The following is a 15,588-nucleotide window of genomic DNA, read 5'->3' on the forward strand; positions in this document are numbered from 1 at the left end:
CATCATCTCCATCTGTCTGTTGAGCCATCCCAGACTAATTTGGTAGGTTCAGAATAAGCAGAGAGATTTTTACTTTACCAAACAGCACTGCTGCTTTAAATGTAGTATGACCAATGTAGCCCAACATGTTGAGGTCCTGAGAGACTGAGATAGATTTTATGACCCCTCCACTTAAAAGCAGAGTAATTATCCTCACCAATTGGGTTCAGTCCTGAAACGCAAGTCAGTTATTACCACCCAGGAGGTGGTATTTACTTTTCACAATTTTTTAAATAAATACTTTTCAGCTCTTATCAGAAGTAATAACCCTGAGGCTTAACACTCACCATGCCCCAATCGAAAAGGCAGATTAAAGGTTTACGATCCAAAATTTTAGACTAAGCATCTGGAAGACATTTGCATATCAACTAAAAATGGTACCCACTGAAGTGCCCATTGTCCATGGCCATGTAGACAAAGCATCTCATCTTAATTTATGTGATTCGGCACTGGATTTTTATAATGTAACAAATTACAAATCTAGCTAATCAAATGTCTTATTGGACTAATTTATCTTCTTTTACAGCCTCTCCTTTTATCTTCTCTTTCTTTTCCTGTCTTTATTCTATTTTCTCCTCTTTTCTTTTAAGGTTTCTCTTGCTTTCAAATTTCAAACCTCCCTCTGATCTTTTAACTTGTTGAGCAATAATTACTAAGTTAATATTGTTTTTACAGTCATATATTTCTATTCTTTAGATGCGAAGTTTTTGGTTACACTCTGTTCTGGTTGGCTTTTCACTCTTTAATCTTGTTCCTTTCATTTCAAATTTCACCAGCTTTTGGGTCAATCTCCCAAAAGACTTCATACTGCCATTTGTAAAAGCCACTGTCACCCGACCTGAAACAAAATGCATTGCTCTGGATTTACTCAAAAAGAGCGAAATTTAGGATGTGCAACATTTTAAAATGTTAAATTCAATTTTAAATACATATTTAAAACTGAGATACATATAAGCTGGGCACCATGGCTCACACCTGTAATCCGAGCACTTTGGGATGCCAAGGCGGGCGGATCACGAGGTCAGGAGATCAAGACCATCCTGGCTAATACAGTGAAACCCAGTCTCTACTAAAAATACAAAAAATTAGCTGGGCGTGGTGACGGGTGCCTGTAGTCCCAGCTACTCAAGAGGCTGAGGCAGGAGAATGGCGTGAACCCGGGAGGCGGAGCTTGCAGACTGTACTCCAGCCTGGGTGACAGAGCGAGACTCCGTCTCAAAAATCAAAAATCAACAACAAAAAAAACACTGGGATACATATAAACCTGGAGAGCACATCTACTTTAGAAACATCTGAGGTGAATAATTAGTTAGCAATAGGAATTAATTAAAACAGGACTTATCAGAGAAGTCTTAATAACATTTGTTTGTAAACATCATGAATTATAAAATAGTTTTGAGGTTATATTTCATGCTGTAGACTAGCCGGTTATGTCACTGGTGTTACCATCAATCTCTGAAATAGATATACTTAACACAGTCAACATACAGAGAGCTAAAAAAAAAAAAAAAAAAAAAAAGCTACTAAAAAAGTTTGATTTTTATACATACCTTAAAATCCACTCTGCAATACAGAGTGCACTGTAATAATTAGCAAAGCTATTTACAATTTATAGAAATGTTTTTATATATCTAATTTAGGATCAAACAATTATTCAGACTTCAAAATAACCTTAATTCAATCTACGAGTAGTATTTTGTCAGAAAAGGCTCTCAAGGATATTTGGTGTCCCCACTGAATCTAGATGAGAGTGAACAAGTATTTTGGCACAGCCTTTTTCTAAACAAGAATGTTGGGAGTAACCATTTGTTATTGCAGGGACTGGTACTAGCTTGAGAAAGGGTGACATGCCTGCTTACTGTGAAAAATTAGTCATCTTTGCACTCAAACTTTAAGAGCAAAGTATACAAATTCAAATTTCTTTCAAGGCTTTTATTTATGTAGAGTTTATCTTAAATGCCTTTTACATTATTTCATCAAGCCTATTCAGATTAGAAATTTCCACTGTCTTGTCTTTTTAAAGACAGCCCTATTTTATTTTATTTTTTCTATTTTAAGCTCCTTAGGATAAAGAATATGTGTTGTAGAATATTGAGTTATCTTGCCATATATAAACTTACCAGAAACAAACTGACTAATTTTAAAAACAAAATATAGCTTTTTAAAGGACATGCTTATCTGTATGTTTTGTAATAATAACTTTATCAAAAATATGCTGTTTCATAATGATTATATCAAATAAAGTCAGAAAGTTTAGGGATAAGAGTTAAGAAACAGGAAAGGTTGGTTGTAAGAAGAAGCAATTTGACAATTTTAAAAAATGTTTTGTGTGATAGTTCATCTAAGACAGAGAGTTATTTAATCCAAACCAGTGTGTTGCTTATGGTTTAAAATCCAGTCAGTAGTGTGATAAGAGAATATGTAGAAGCACAGTAAAATTACAACTTTGACACATTTTATATACATATTTTATCTGAATACTATGGATGTATGTTGACAATTAGTATTTTTCTCAAAGTAATTATTTTACTGAATGACATATATATTTGAAGTCAGAAGAAAGAAAACCTTAATAGTGGTATTTCTAGGTAAATGAATAATTAGAATTCTGCTTTAAAAGAAAACAATAAAGTTAACACTGAATCTCAAACAAATGGGGAATCTAAATGAGAAAATAAAAGATGTATTCTTATAATATGGGTTGTGTCCATTCAGAAGATAACTTGTGTAAAGATTCATAATGAGGCTTTCAAATAAATTATGATTTATTTAATCACAAATATGTATTTCAATTTATAAAATAGTCCTTTGGCTGTAAGTTTAGAAAACTTCCGTAACCATACAATGATGTAAGGTCATTGACAGTTGGCATTGCTTTTGAGTTATCTGTACTTATACATCAACACTGAAAAGCTTAATAAATTACAGACTAACAAACATGTAACTTACTGTTTACCAAACAGATGTAAAACTTTATGGCAATTAAACAGAATTTGTATTATGCTATAGATGTTTTCAGAAAAGATTACTTTTCTTTCCTTCAATTTCATTGCTAAGTTTTTGTGTGTGTGTGTGTGTGTTTGTTTGTCTTTTCCTTCCTTGTATAGGCTCTTTAGTGCTATTGTCCAGAAAGGCAATAAGTAACGGAATAAGGCTTTTGTTGGGAGGCAAGAGTTGGCAAATCAGCCAGTTTCAACAAGAATTCTGCCAGTTTTAGCCATTGTGTGGCCATTTGGGGAAAGGCTTCAACATTTTATGTTAAAATACTGAATTATCTTCTCATTTACCCTAATTTGAAAGGTCATTCCCTGGAATTTAGTAAAATCTGAATATTAAGTATATTACAGGAAGCATCTTCTAACTTTTTTCCTTTCAAAGTCAGTGAAGGAATACATATTAGGTTGAAGTAAGAATAAAAAAATGAAAATTAATTTTTGAATATTTTCTTTTTGGAAATATACAGTGATTCTAACACCTTCAGTATTTTTACTCCAGCATCTCTTGAATAATATATAAACTCACATGAAGCCAATATCCAGTTTTCTGTGAATTAGACTCTAGCATAAAGAAACATTCATTAATTTATTCATTTATTCATTTAAATATTTAGTAAACAGTTTTGGGGCACCTAATATACAGCACTTATCTAGGTGCTTCATATATATTAGTGAAATGAAAATCAGGCAGAAATCCTTGCACTGGAGCTTACATGTTAGTGGGTGGATGGAAAATAAAAAATAACAGCAAGGTTGGGTATGGTGGCTCACACCTGTAATCCCAGCACTTTGGGAGGTCAAGGTGGGCGGATCACTTGAGGCCAGAAATTTGAGACCAGCCTGGCCAACATGGCGAAACCCCGCCTCTACTAAAAATACAAAAATTAGCAGGATGTGGTAATGCTGAGGTAGGAGAATCGCTCAAACCTGGGAGGCAGAGGTTGCAGTGAGCCAAGATCATACCCCTACATTCCAGCCTGGGCAAGAGAGCAAGACTATTCAAATAACTAAATAAATATAAAACAAAACAACAAAAAAAAGTAAATATGTAAATTATAGTAGATTGGTGCAAGATGATTAGTATTACAAGAAAAAAGGACAAACTAAACTAGATGAAGAAGAAAAAAGGTCTGTGGTGTTATAGACGTAGGTTGATTTTAAATAATTATCGATGTAAGCTCTTTAGAAGAGTTCACATTGGAGCAAGATTGCAGGGTGGTGAGGGACTTAGGTATATGGATATCTGAGAGAAGAACATTTTATGCTAATTGAAAGAAACCCACAAGTAATTCTTAATTCTCCTTTAGAAAATGTGTATATCTTTCTTTAAATCTGTGCCAATTGAAATCAGAAGTACTGGCAATAAGTAAACTTGTCTAGAGGTGAAGGACTTGATAAATGGAAGAAGAGACATTTAAATATGGAATACAAGATCTATAGGTCCATAAGTAAGGAAGATAGCACTCTTTTCATATTCAGATGCCAATGTGATGCTTATGTAATGTAGAGCAAAAGATAAACTTAGAAATTATTAAAATAAATACTCCTTCATACTATTATGAGATTATTGTATTACTATTATAATCTTATATCAATGAAATTATATGATGCACAATGATCTTTATTCCTTACCAAAAATTTAATTTCATTGCAAATATTTGTTAAACTGGAATGGATATACTGTTATAACTGATGTCCCTATACATATTAGGTTGAACTAAAATGTCCAGACGAATAAAAAAAATGTCTGTTATAAAGACTGTTTCCCTTCCATGATGATAACATCACGCAACTATTTCTGTAAGGAAAATGTAGACCAGAATGTAGGACAAGCCTTTAAGTCTAAACTATTTTGAGTAATTAGGGGTAGAATGTTGTCAGAGTGTAAACATCTAACATCTTTTATTTCTTTTAAAAAAGCACATGCCATTTCAAGACCTACACCATAGTTAGATTTAATGAAACATTGAGATGGAGTCTCTCTTTTCTAAGTTAGGAATCCATTAACTAAATTTATTTAACTTATCCAGGACTCTAGCTTAGGAAGCCACATGTCATATTTAAGGTTTTGAACATATGCAGTTTTTTATGGTACTAGAGTCAGGACAGTTGAGAACTTACTGAACGAACTTAGCTTTCAGGATTAGTATGAAAAGTTACACATATAATAGATGTTTTTGAAGAATGCTTGTGTTATATCTAAACTCAAATATAAAGTCTTTGTTAATTTTGGTGTGTATTTACTTTGAAGGAAGTAGACTGGAATTTGGTTCATTAAATATAAACATATATTAATTTTATGATCAAAATGACTTTCACACTGATAACATGGAACATAGAACAGGAAATCCTTTTGGAAAGTGCATAATTAAGGAAGTTAGCTATTGTGAGAAATTCAATTAATTAAAAAATTAAACAATATTTAGGAAAATCATTATATGAATTTCACTCCTGCCAGGTTGTTCCAGGCCTTAATATTTGCTCATATCTCATTTGAAGGCCTTCCTATTCAAATTAATGAAGACAAATATTCATCAAATCTTTATTCTTAGGAATATCACTTTCTTTAACCATGGTATTTGCAATGGAATTAGACATAAAAAAATTTTTTTTTTTGCTGGGCGCGGTGGCTCAAGCCTGTAATCCCAGCACTTTGGGAGGCCGAGACGGGCGGATCACGAGGTAAGGAGATCGAGACCATCCTGGCTAACATGGTGAAACCCTGTCTCTACTAAAACATACAAAAAACTAGCCAGGCGAGGTGGTGGGCCCCTGTAGTCCAGCTACTCATGAGGCTGAGGCAGGAGAATGGCGTGAACCTGGGAGGCAGAGCTTGCAGTGAGCTGAGATCCGGCCACTGCACTCCAGCCTGGGCGACAGAGCGAGACTCCGTCTCAAAAAAAAAAAAAAAAAAAAAAAAATGTTTCAAAGTAAGAAAGGTAAAAATTATATTAGAAGCAATTGAAAGGGAGATATTTCAGAATATCTTAACCAAAGAAAACATAAAATTGCAAACACAGTGAATCTAGTTGTTGTTTATTTCAGGCTTTTTGATGTTTTGTCAATAACTGAAGGTTTGCTATGATAATAAATAGATACATATTTATTATATGTATTTGATTTATCTGATTTATCAGACATTAAAAGATCTGATTTATCAGGTTTTGCCATTTTAGAAAACACTCTAGTTAAGATATTGAGTCTTGATCTTGTGACAAGATGAAAAATAGAGTGACAGCCAGCAGTATGGATTAAGACTTTACACTTTGATTGGAACTGTCTTTACATAACATGGAAGTGGTGGCGTTGTTGTCCAGAGTAGGAGACCTGTCTTGCTGGCCTTTGACACCTAGCATAGGGCCAGGCACCTCATAAGTACTTCTTATGAGGTACTTTTATGGACCATATTGTTTAATCCTAATATCCCCTAATAGAAATAAATGTATAGTCATATGAGTTAAAATATAAATATTCATTGACAGAAATAAACTCTGGGATGAAAAATCAGTCTGCTTTCTTCCCCCAAATGAAATATACTGCAATATTACCAGATTTTAATTTGTTTAGAGAAAGAGCAATTTTGGTATACAGGAACATATGCTACTCTTGACCACCTGAGGCCAGAATGTAGCTATTGGGCATATGGTTTGGAAAAAAGTGAATGTTAGACAGGCTAAGTGAGAAAACTTAGTGGAAGGAGAGGGATACCAAAAGGGACATGGAAAATTGCCAACTGCAGATTGTACTTACTGGATAGTTTTTCTTAAAGCCCTGCAAGTCATGCCTTCTGTTTGCTGGGACAACTCTTGGCCATTTGTTTCTGATGTCCATGTCTGTCTTTTGAATTCTGTCCCTTACTCTCTGATCTATAAAAGTATCTAAGGTGGCTTAAAAACATTACACACACACACACACACACACACATATACATACACACATGTATATACACACATATATATACATACATATATATTTTTTACCTTATTTTATAAGAGTAACTGTCACGTGAATTACCTGAAACACGGGTTTTTAAACTGAGAGTTGAAGAACTCTTAACACAGCTATCAAAAAAGAGATCCTATGAAACTCATGCAACTGTATGCAAAACGTGAGTCCCTTTGAATGTAGTTTGTTTGTTTGTTATTTATGGAAAAAAAGTTTTTGGTTTCATTACATTCTCAATGTGGGTCTTAATTTATAAAATTCTTAAAATGAATTATGTGAAACCAAAACCTAAATTTTTTTTTTTTGCCCTCCTGTTGCACAGGCACTCTATTTTTGAAATATAATAAATAAGAAAATACAAGTGTCTTCCATTAGGTGGCAGTAATAAGTTCCTATAATAAGAACTTTAAAAAAAAATAGTCAAAAACAACTTGGAATCCTAAAAACTGAATTTATTGGATCCTTCTTAATGTTCTCCTTTTGAGATTGTGGAGCTGCTATAATAATCAAAACTAAAATTTTCTGACAGATGTCTACATTTATCTCTACTGTAGTATCGTCACACAAGTAGCAAATAAATTTGTATAAATAAGTTTACTTTTATTATCCTGTGTTAGAATAGATTCAGTTTGGATTTGGTGAATCATATCACTATTCAACTTTGCACAACTTCTGTAATGAGAAGTCTAATAATAGATAATACACAATAGTATAATGAAATATTTAGGATTTAGATTCATAATATATTTAGGATAAAACCAGAGTTTTGTCAATGAGGATTGTGCAACTTTGGGTTTCATTGAGTTTCATGTGTAAAGAAACACAACAATTTTTGTTTAATACACTTTTTAAATTGTTCATATGCAGGTATTTTTAAATGCTCAAGTTCTCTGGAGATAGTAATTATCAATATCAATTTTATTAGGTTCTGGCATGTACTGTACGATGGCAAAAGGATGGTCACTCTAATACTGTAATTATAAATCACACTTGTTCACTCTTCCTGTCTTACAGATAGATTGCATTCTGTCTATCCATATGGATGTTGATTGTTTGGAATGAAATTTTGCATAGAAACAAATTATATCCTCAGTCTCATTTACAACAGACTTAAGGTGAACATGAAAATTTATTAAATATGTACTAAATGCCAAGTGCTAAAAAATTTCCACGTGTTAACTCATGGATTACTTACAAAACCTTATAAAGCAGTATGATTATCACTTACACTTTATAGATGAGAAAAGGGAACTGATAAGTGGTAAATTTTGGGTTCATATGTGGATGGTCTAAATCCAAAGTGCATCACAGTGTACTTCTATAAATACCATAAACCTAAATTTCTAAAATAAATGCAGAACTTTTTTCTTAATTTATGAAGTATGTTTGTATATTTGTAGAAAAGACAGAAACAAATATATCATTAAAAGTATATTTTAAAGACATATTCATATTGACTAATAAAACATTAAACATGTTACTCTAATATTAAGTTTCCATTACTAAGTACAAAATAAAAATCACTGTTTTGTATTGATGACATTCTTTTCCCATAGTTTTAACCCTCTTTTTCTATTATAATGTTATTTATTGCTCTCTGATACTTACCAAAATTTCTATTTTTTCCTTCAAATTATCCTTGGAAGAAAGGCAAAATCGAGGTGCATATGCAAAATATCTGCATAATCATTGGTCTCAGGTTAATTAGTAAACACCGTTCAAATTAACACTCGTTTGTAAAATTTATGAATTCGGTAGTTGGATACAAGAAAAATTTATCTTCATTTTGGTTAATAAAACCAAACCTGTGTGCTCATGAATATGTATTGATCCTTCATGTGACTAGGCTGTAAGGAGATGGGCACTTATAAACCATCTAGTTGCTATGTAACTAAATCATTGCAATTTAATATACCAAATGATATGCTCAAAATTCACTATAATTTTATGAGAAACATAAATGAGCTTAAGTTAGCCTAAGTCTGAATAGAGAAATAACTACAGTTTTATGCAAAAGTTCATGGCATATTAACATTTTTTAATTCAAAAAGATATGTTCTGTGTTAAGGGAAATAAGATTTGTCTGAAAATTGGGCTTCATTCAGCAATGTTAATAAAATATAAAACTATAGCCTCAATACCATAGGGGTTATTTATGTATTCATTTTGGCTTATGCTAGGTTGAACGGGGTTGGGATTTTTGTCTTTTTAATTTTTAGTAATGGAAAAAGTATATAACACATTTAATTTGAACCATGAAAAAATTAAAAAATAAAACTTTTTTAACATTTCAAAAGTAAATACACTCGTTGGGACATCTTTGCAAACAATAATATTTTGGTGTGTTAGTTTTGAATAATACTGTCTCTTAAGTAAACAAATGAATTGAAAAAAAAATGGAAGAATTGTGTTTTAGGAAAATATTTGCAACTTATTACCTGATAATAATTCTAGTAACCTAGGAAACAGAGACCCTAACTCAGTTCACAGGCAGTGATACTATTTTATATTTGTGTAAGAAGTAAGACCTTATTGTGTCCTTAAAAATGGACACATTTCTTCTCTTTTTTGTAATATAGCTTATTACAATTAAATTAATTTGATTTTAAGATTATTCAAATAAGGAAAAATGCAGAGATTAATTGACTTAATCTAATTCACATGGTCCATGTGAATAAATGGGAAAAGGATAGATCCATCTGGTTCGAATGCGGAGTTTATCTTGTATTTCTGGTAAGTTTTTATTTTCCACCTATTTGCATCATAATATTTTTGTATATTAAATGAGAAGATGTCTTGAAATAATTTGTAATCTAGTGTGGTACATGTACTTTGTCAGAAAAATAGAACATACCTGAGAAATTGTGAATGCTTATAGTTTACCCATGGATTTGAAAACCAGATACAGATAAATGTTTTAAATAGCTGTGTACCATTTCTCTATCTTAAGCGTATTCTCCAAAATTCTGAGTAAATCAAAACTAAGATACGTTACACACTTGACTCTCATAAGAGTGTCTTTCATTAACACCATTGCAATGATAGAGCTTGTGTTTATGGTTTAATAGCTTCTCTGAATGCCAAGCATAAGATACGCAGTAAAGCAAAAGATTTTAAATAATCTTTCTTGAACATATTTGTATTCTGAAAAGTTGGTACTGTAATCATGATATCTCCAAAACCAGAATTATTTGTTAAAGCTGTATTCAAGGTCATATGTAGAGTATGAAATAAATTTTGTTTACTGAATATATTTTTGATGCTTTAAAGATTATTTTTTTCTATAAAGATCTAGAACAATCTTTTAAAATTAAGTTACTATCAAACTTCTTCCATGTAGATAAAATTGGTAACAAAATATTTTTACAATATTTCCAAATATGATCTAGTTAGAAATACGTAGTGATGCTATTAACTGAAATTCAGTTAGTCTTTATGTGTTTATCAAATAATGTGTCCACATTAATTTGTAAAGCAAATAAGGTAATCATTTTACCTTTATATTATTTTCAATATTTTTTTATTAAATTTTATTTCTGTCATGCATGAAAAAATAGTATAATATGTGCAGGTGAACGTAAATGTTCTTACAAATATGCTAAGTATTGACTTCACTTAAAATTCATACATGTTCGGAGTTACCAGTGAGAAAAGCATATACATCTTGCCCATTCATTTAAAACAATTTTCAAAGTTACAGACCCAGTATTATTTTTTAAAATGTTTTTGTTATTCCAGTTTTTCAAAGTGAATGAACAGTTTCATATATTATAAAAATCTACATATTTTAACTTTTAGTATAATGCTTTGGTATGAAGATAGAAAAAATCTTGTAACAATAACCGAAAACATTATCTCTTTAAGAAATAGAATATTTCAGGTAAAACATATTTTAGCTCACGTTATTCACATAATATTTCAATTCTGTGTTAATTTTACTTATTTAGAATTGACTGTAGGCTCAATGCATTGATTTTATGATGCTACAAGGAAACATCATCTAGCAAAGTAAATTCATTTCTTTATGGCTAAAAGCATGCATTGATACTCTGGCATTCTCTTATCATTAAAGAAAGCACATTTTGAACACAATAATATGAATTTTTATTTCAAACTTCCAGTTATGTCCTCAAAGATTTCCTTTGGCGAATGACCTTCAATGTTCATCGTCTAGTGTTTTTCAAAAGTATTTTTGGAAAACAAAGATTATAAACCATACTGTTAGTAAACTCATAAAAATTTAATCAAATTATACAAGAAAATTATGGGTTTGGGGCTGGCAATTAAACAAAAATTAAGGAAGTTTGGAGAGTTTCTCATTATAAAATATGATCATAATATAATACCTCCTAAGAAAATAATCTGAATTAAAAATAATGTTGTTTTAATTTTTGTTGCTAACCTATCGCATTGGGTTAGTAAATGTGTTGATTCCACTTTCTCCTCCATTTATATAATGGCTAAAGTCACATTCTAAAAACACCCTTCCCATTTCTACACATGTGTCAGGGAACTTAGTACAATTGAAGATTGAAAAGAGGGAGAAATCAGCCATGATACTTTTAAAGAATCACAAACCTAAGAATTAATTTAAGTCTTCATTATGTTGAGGAATTTGTGGAAAAATTGAGTTGTAAATTACTGAGGAGTTACTCAGGATGTTTGTAGCCTACTATTAATGTGCCAGATATGAGTGATTAAGTACAGGATGCTTCCAATGCAGGACATCTTGGAAAGTATAATTTCATTTAGGTAAGAAAATGTATAACTTAAAAATTATATCTATCAATGTCATTTAAAATTTGACATCAAACTTTCTCCAGCAACAAATTTGTGATATATCTATACAAACAATTTGTTAAGCAGACACTAGTTTCTTAAATTGTTCAGGACAGTCTGTACCATTGGAATGAGCATTAACAGATGTTTTATCTCAACATTTCAGTAAGTTCCATCCTGGAAATTCTTTTTTAATAAGTACTTTAATTTCTTCATTTAATCATCTAATATACTTGTTTAGGAAAGCTGTCACATTTCTTTATCCACAGATATCTTGGTATCACACCCTCCTCCAAAAGCTTGCAGACAGGAACCAGTCAAGTTGAAGTATTCTCTTAAAGATTTCAAAATTAAGAACTGTTTTAACAATCTACATTTCCTAAACTCTAGGTCTTTTCTTTGTAGCCGACACCATGACCCAAATAAAGAGGAAACAGTTCAGGGTTAGCAGAAGACAGATTTAAACACATCTGGCAACAATGAACAACAAAAATTAGTTCAGTAGTTACAGATATGTGTGTAAATAAAGGTGAAAGGCAAATAAAAGCAAATGTAATAAATGCAAAGTGATTACTTTTCAAAACTCTGCATTGTGTTCAACCACAGAGTAAGTGAGACTCCGAAACCCATTAAGTAGCTATTCTTTCACCTCTTTCTTAGAGCTGATAACATGGAAAGTTTAAAGACCCTTCCTGGAGGAAAAATGTTTTCCAGCTGTCAAGATTCAAGCTTAGCTAACAGTAGAGCTAATTTTAAAAGGCATTGTTCGCTGATTAAAGTATTTGTTCAGAAATATGTCTTTTAATCCATTTAGATTTTTAATACTTGCCAAATTTATTTTCTAGAATACCATGGTAAACAATATTATCTAGTAGTATTAGATTTTGTATTAACTTTGGGGTAATAGGCTGTATTTTCTCTAGCATGTGAAATAAGTGAGAATATGTTTCAACATTATTTCAATGCTATCTACTCAAGTCTATAATAGAAACATTGCCAAACTATATGAGAATACTACTTAGAATAAATATATTTATTTTGAATGTGCACTTACCCAGTCCAGCTCTTAAGGAAATTCTTTGTGAAATATTCTTAGGATGAAACTTTACTTTCTGAGAGTCCGCAGAAGAGATTTACCCACAGGCAAGGTGGGAAAGAGTGAAAGCTTTGCAATGTGATCCTGCAATCAGGATGCGATTCAGTTAGCAGAGCTTGATGGTCCTAAAGCAGGAGGTGACACTCTGCTGGAGAGAGAGAGGTTGTTCTGAGTAGATTGTAAGTGTTGTCAGATTGTAAGTGATCAGCAGCAGAAGGGAAACATCAGAGCTTCCTGTTACATCACTCTGACCCCGCCTGCAGTTAGTGTTAGGTTACTTTCTTTCTCAAATAGCATACCCCAGGAAAGCAGCACTCCTTTCTTATTGTGAGACAAGAGCAAGAAGCAGCCTGAACAGGGAGAGATCATAGTCTGTGTGAATGCATTGTTACCAGTAAAAAGCTGGCTGGCTTTCACCTTGACTGAGTTCTGTTAGAACTTGCCAAACAAGCTACTTGTGATTTGAAGGAAATCTGAATATAGTATTCTGCTCAAAGAATCAAAGAGTTAGGCGTGTGTGTGTGTGTGCGTGTGTGTGTTTGTGTGTGTGTGTGTGTTGAATTACAGCTTACAAAGTATCCAGGAAAAAAATATCTAACAAATCTGTGTTCATAGCACAACACAGAAAAAAAATTAACTGCATTCATCATAATTGGTTTTGTGATTTGGCTCTTATTAATTTGGAGCTCTGCTAATTGGGTGCTATTCCTCCATCAGTTCCTAAGTGCAGTTCCTAATCAGTTACTTAGATCAAGAAACTTTATCCTGCAGTTTTTAAATCTTTTATTTTTTCCTTTACCTTCTTCATAACATAAGAACATGAGTGTATGTGTTATAAATTCAACTTGTGTATGTGTGTGTAAAGAGTGTTTCTTTTATAATATATAATATATAAGTATTATATTTGTCAAAATAGCCTTTTGAATAATTCATAATTTTAAAATTATTGCACACATTTACAAATATTTGGTATAATTATGTTATTTATAATATAAAAATAATGTATACCACAATATTTGTAAATCAATACAATCTTAAAGAAAATGTAGATATGTTATAAACATAATATTATAAAATAATATAAATACAAAGCATACTTTATTTCTTAGACAAAATTTCATCTCAAAGCATAATTTTTCCTGAATATGTTTAATACATCATTGGATATGATCAGGGGAAAATGTTGTAAATTTGAAATGCTTTTGTCATTTTTATAATTTGGTAAATGTATGATATGAAACAATAATTATAACCCCTGTAACCTAAACGGCACTAAAAGTCACTTAATTTATCAGGGCATAAATTTTCTCATCTATAAACTAGAAGAGATAGCTTTTATCTCTAAAGCTTTGAATTGACAAATTTCATGACATTTAGAAATAGATAAGATATGGTGAGGATCATTCAATTCTTAGTAAATTGTTAGTGTAATTCCAGGATAAAATGAGGTGCCCATACACCTTGTAGGCAAACAAAGAAGGTAAAGGCAAAATAGATTCAGGAATATCATGTTTTTAAAGCAGGGTGCTCATGTTCATATTTTTATTGTCTGAATTAGTGGAAGAAAATGTGTATACGTTCTTTGATTTTAAGACCAGTAAGATCAATATTGATAAAAAATTACAGACATATACAAATAGGATATACCTTAATCTCTGTAATTATGGTTAATAGAAAAGACTTGTAAGATCTTGAGTGACACCGGTGAACTGGTTCTGATACTGTCTGGTGTGATCTTGACAAAGCTTGTTGGGCTTGGTGTTCCCATCTTGAAATTCAGCGCAAAACAAATACTAGATTTAATATGAAAGTAATAATGGGTCATGTCTTCTCATCTTCCATGCTAAGTATAATATATGAATCCTATAAAGATATTAATATATAGTTTTTGAATTTAATTAAATCATTGAAAACTAAAACTTTTCCCAATATGTTTATAAAAGCATTAATATTTTTGTCTTTCCAAAGATTCCTTCCTTCCTTCCTCCCTCTTTCTTTCTCTCTCTCTTTCCTTCTTTCCTTCCTTCCTTCTTTCTTTCTTTTCTTTTCTTTCTTTCTTTCTTTCTTCTCTTTCTTCTCTTTCTTTCTTGATGGAGTTTTTGCTCTTGTTGCATAGGCTGGAGTGCAATGATGCAATCTCAGCTCACTGCAATCTCCGCTTCCAGGGTTCAAGCAATTCTCCTGCCTCAGCCGCCCGAGTAGCTGGGATTACAGGTGCCCGCCACCACACCCAGCTAACTTTTTGTATTTTTTTTGTAGAGACAGGGTTTCACCATGTTGGCCAGACTGGTCTCAAACTCCTGACCTCAGGTGATTCACCCACCTTAGCCTCCCAAAGTGCTGGGATTACAGACGTGAGCCACTGCATCAGGCTACATTCATTGATTTCATTTGCCCAATACTAGTAAGGTCTACTGAACGAAAAAGATTCATGTTTTGAGCTCATAAGACCTTAATCCAATGCTCTTTCTCTTCTACTCTATATCAAGTGCTATACTTTATGGGGTGTCTTAATGGAAGTTGTATTATTTATATTTAAGTTGATGGACACATGGGCCCACGGTTGTAGTCCATGAAGACTCCTTGATAAATTTTATTAATATCATCTTTAATTATTATTTAGACATAACAGGAAAATTGCGTCCTAGTAATCCTTAAGAGCTGCCATTTTATAAACTTCAGAAAAAATAAATGGTACAAGGACTTCCAGGAAAGCATTCAGGGTATTCTAAG

The 15,588-nt window shown here is 32.0% G+C and overlaps 1 protein-coding gene across 1 annotated transcript in view; it reads right to left on the bottom strand.

Moving 5' to 3' along the window:
- The window catches only part of CALCRL (calcitonin receptor like receptor), a 104,679-nt gene extending 91,628 nt beyond the window's left edge, over positions 1–13,051 (bottom strand). The window contains exon 1 of the mRNA XM_023212397.2: positions 12,814–13,051. The gene's annotated coding sequence lies outside the window, so the exon portion shown is untranslated. The remainder of the gene's footprint in view (positions 1–12,813) is intronic.
- Positions 13,052–15,588: the final 2,537 nt, after the last annotated feature.

This window comes from Piliocolobus tephrosceles, chromosome 11 (genome assembly GCF_002776525.5).
Source record: "Piliocolobus tephrosceles isolate RC106 chromosome 11, ASM277652v3, whole genome shotgun sequence".
Lineage (NCBI taxonomy): Eukaryota > Metazoa > Chordata > Mammalia > Primates > Cercopithecidae > Piliocolobus > Piliocolobus tephrosceles.